Source organism: Myotis nattereri, assembly GCF_964212035.1.
Source record: "Myotis nattereri genome assembly, chromosome: 3".
In the NCBI taxonomy this organism is placed as follows: domain Eukaryota; kingdom Metazoa; phylum Chordata; class Mammalia; order Chiroptera; family Vespertilionidae; genus Myotis; species Myotis nattereri.
This window is the reverse complement of record NC_138077.1, coordinates 181,135,289-181,139,179: the sequence shown is the minus strand read 5'-3', so window position 1 is coordinate 181,139,179 and position 3,891 is coordinate 181,135,289. Positions and strand designations below refer to the sequence as shown.

The 3,891-nt window shown below is 38.3% G+C and overlaps 1 pseudogene across 1 annotated transcript; it reads left to right on the top strand.

Moving 5' to 3' along the window:
* Positions 1-739: 739 nt before the first annotated feature.
* Positions 740-1,218, top strand: LOC308515187 (calmodulin-alpha-like; annotated as a pseudogene). Its single transcript has one exon. The product of its transcript is annotated as a calmodulin-alpha-like (transcript).
* Positions 1,219-3,891: the final 2,673 nt, after the last annotated feature.

The following is a 3,891-nucleotide window of genomic DNA, read 5'->3' as shown; positions in this document are numbered from 1 at the left end:
CCTATGTTTCCTTAGGTGATCAAATACCTGCCATCTCAGCAATAGCGATTGGATCAACATGAGCAGATAACATATCAGGTCTTTGAGGGTCAAGCTTAGAACTTTTGTTTGGGCTTTTGTTCAAATTGTTGAGATGGAGAAACTCTCTTAAACCCTTGGGTATGAGTCTGCAGTTAATGGCTACCACCACAAGAAAAATATATTCTGTGTAAATTTTAAAACCGTAGAAGACAATTCAGCTTAGCCTAGTCCAGTGGTTGGCAAACTGCGGCTTGGCAAACCGTGGCTCGCGAGCCACATGCGGCTCTTTGGCCCCTTGAGTGTGGCTCTTCCACAAAATACCGACTTCTGCACATGGGCCACGAAGTTTCTTTCTTTTTTGTTTGCTTTTGGTTTTTTTTTTTGGAGGGGGCACCCGGATCACGATGTTTCAATCACACTGTACGTGAGTACCCGCACGTGGTATTTTGTGGAAGAGCCACACTCAAGGGGCCAAAGAGCCGCATGTGGCTCACGAGCCACGGTTTGCCAACCACGGGCTAGTCAATGGGAAGCAGAAACAGAGGTTAAAAATAAAAAGAATGTATAGTAAATGGATGGTAAGACTAAATCTTATATAGTCATCACATTAAATGCAAATAAGTTAGTCTCGCCAATTGGATTTTTAAAAATTACATCCAACAATAAATTGGCTATAAGAGATGCTGTTAAAACATAAAGATAGAAAGATTAGGTAGTTGTGTCTCGGAGACAGGTAGCGCTTGCAGCATGACTGACCAACTGACGGAAGAGCAGATTGCAGAATTCAAAGAAGCTTTTTCACTATTTGACAAGGATGGTGATGGAACTATAACAACAAAGGAACTGGGAACTGTAATGTGGTCTCTTGGGCAGAATCCCACAGAAGCAGAGTTACAGGACATGATAAATGCAGTGGATGCTGATGGTAATGGCACAATCGACTTCCCAGAATTTCTGACAATGATGGCAAGAAAAACGAAAGACACAGACAGTGAAGAAGAAATGTGAGAAGCATTCCGTGTGTTTGATAAGGACGGCCATGGCTATATTAGTGCAGCAGCGCTTCGCCATGTGATGACAAACCCTGGAGAGAAGTTAACAGATGAAGGGGTTGATGAAATGCTCAGGGAAGCAGATATGGATGGTGATGGTCAAGTAAGCTATGAAGAGTTTGTACAAATGACGACAGCAAAGTGAAGATACTGTACAGAATGTGTTAAATTTCTTGTACAAAATTGTTTATTTGCCTTTTCTTTGTAACTTATCTGTAAAAGGTTCCCCTCCTGTCAAAAAAAATATGCATGTATAGTAATTAGGACTTCATTTCTCCATGTTTTCTTCCCTTATCCTACTGTTATTGTCCTGAAACCTTATTTTAGAAAATTGATCAAGTAACATGGTGCATGTGGCTTACTCTGGATATATCTAAGCCCTTCTGCACATCTAAACTTAGATGGAGTTGGTCAAATGAGGGAACACCTGGTTATGCCTTTTTTTAAGTAGTTTTCTTCAGGAACTGTCAGCATGTTGTTGAAGTGTGGAGTTATAACTGTGTGGACTATGGACAGTCAACAATATGTACTTAAAAGCTGCACTATTGCAAAACGGGTGTACTATCCAGGTACTCGCACACTGTTTTTTTGTACTGCTGGTCCTGTACCAGAAACATTTTTCTTTTATTATTACTTGCTTTTTAAACTTTGTTTAGCCACTTAAAGAAAATCTGCTTATGGCACAATTTGCCTCAAGTCCATTCCAAGTTGTATATTTGTTTTCCAATAAAAAAAATTTTTACCTCCCCCCAAAAAAGATAGAAAGATTAAAAATAAGATGAAAACAACAACAACAAAAATAAGATGAAAAAAGATACACCAGGAAAATATGAAGTAGGTCATTATCCTAATATCTGCCAAAAAAGAATTTTAGTCTCGAAAGATAACAAGTGAAAAAAAGTCATTATAGGTTCATAAAAGAAACAAAAGGCAAGTGCATAAATGCAACAGCAAAGCACATAGATGCACCTAATTATACAGCATTAAAATATACAGAACTGCAGGGAGAAATAGACGATACATAATTGTAGCTGGAGCTTTTAATATCTCTCTTTCATAAACTGATATATCAAGGCTTGCAGTACAATTACCATATTTCAACAATTCTACACCGTATACAAGGTTGAACTCTAGAAGTATTAAAGACATAATATACATGAAAAAATACAGAAGAAAAATATATAGCTTATGACTGAGGAGAAGGAAAGGCAAAAATTCAAAAGCGCAAACTATAAGACAATAATATTGATGAATAATAAGGATTTCTATTCAGCAAAAGACACTGTGGAAAAGGAACCTAGATGAGAAGATATTTAAAATACTTAATACACAAAACTCTTGCAAATAAACAAGAGGGCAGCAACCCTTAGGAAAAAGATAAACAAAAAATACAAAAGAGGAAATCCAAAATTCAAAAGCGTTCATTTAAAAAACAAACAACAAAAAATATTCTATGAGCCCCCAATTCTACTCCTGGGATATATCACAAAGAAATTCTTAAGCAAGCACATACAGGATTATGCATTAAAATATTCCTGTATTATTTATGATGGTGGGGACTTGAAGACAACCTGGCTGGCTATCATATCACTGAGAGACTTGATAGCTAAAATATGATAAATGTTATATCATGAAATATATGCGGCAATCAGAAGCAAGAATATATATATATATATATATATATATATATATATATATATATATATACTAGTGGCCGGGTGCATGAAATTTGTGCAGGGGGGGAGGGGTGTCCCTCAGCCAGGCCTGCACCCTCTCCAATCTCGGACCCCTTGGCAGATAGGGCCTAAACGGGCAGTCAGACATCCCTTTCACAATCTGGGACCACTGGCTCCTAGCCACTCAGCTGCCTGCTGGCCTGATTGCCCCCAACAGCCCCTCCCCGCCGGCCTGATCACCCCCAAATGCCCTCCCCTCCTGGCCTGATTGCCTCTAACCGCCTCTGCCTCGACCCCCACCCCCACCCCCCATGGCTTTGTCTGGAAGGTCTCCTGGTCTAATTAGCATATTACCCTTTTATTAGTATAGATACAGAAATATGAACGCATTGTAAAAACATTGCTCAGTGAAAAATATGAAGAAACAAAATGAGATTTAAACACTATACCATTTTCATAAATTAAAAATACATCTATTCAAGATCCATTGTACAGTCTGACAGATCTCAGAGGGGAGGGAGATGCAGGGGGACAGGAAAAGATTAACCAAAGAACTTAAATACATATAGGCATAGCCCAAGGGCACAGACTAAATAGCAGGGTGAAGGCCTGGGGTGGGGCAGGGGCTGGGTGGAGGGGGGACAAGGGGAGGATGGGGGACATCTGTACTATTGTCAACAATAAAAAATATATATTAAAAAATCCATGCAAAACAAAAATCTACATTTTTAAGAACATATACAAACAAAAAGGTACATATCAAATAGAATTTAGTTGCCTGTGTGAAGAAGGGAAAGGGAATAAAAGGAAAAAATCAAATAACAAAATTTTAAAGTGGTAATCACCCACCAAAGATAATAAAGTGCCATTTACTATACAGTGTGATTAACTAAAGGCTCTCAACTCAAAACAACCAATCAATAAATAAACACAAAGCTGGAAGGAAAGACAACAAAAATATTACACAGTTGTCACTGGATTGGGGGATAATGAGAAATGTTTACTTTCTTCTTAATATGTTAGTAGACTCAACATTTTTTACATTGAACACCTCTGACTTTTGAAAATTAAACATATTATCAGAATTTAAGGGGAGGAAAACGCACCTGGCCGAGTATGTTTCACTGGCAGAAGGGTGGTGT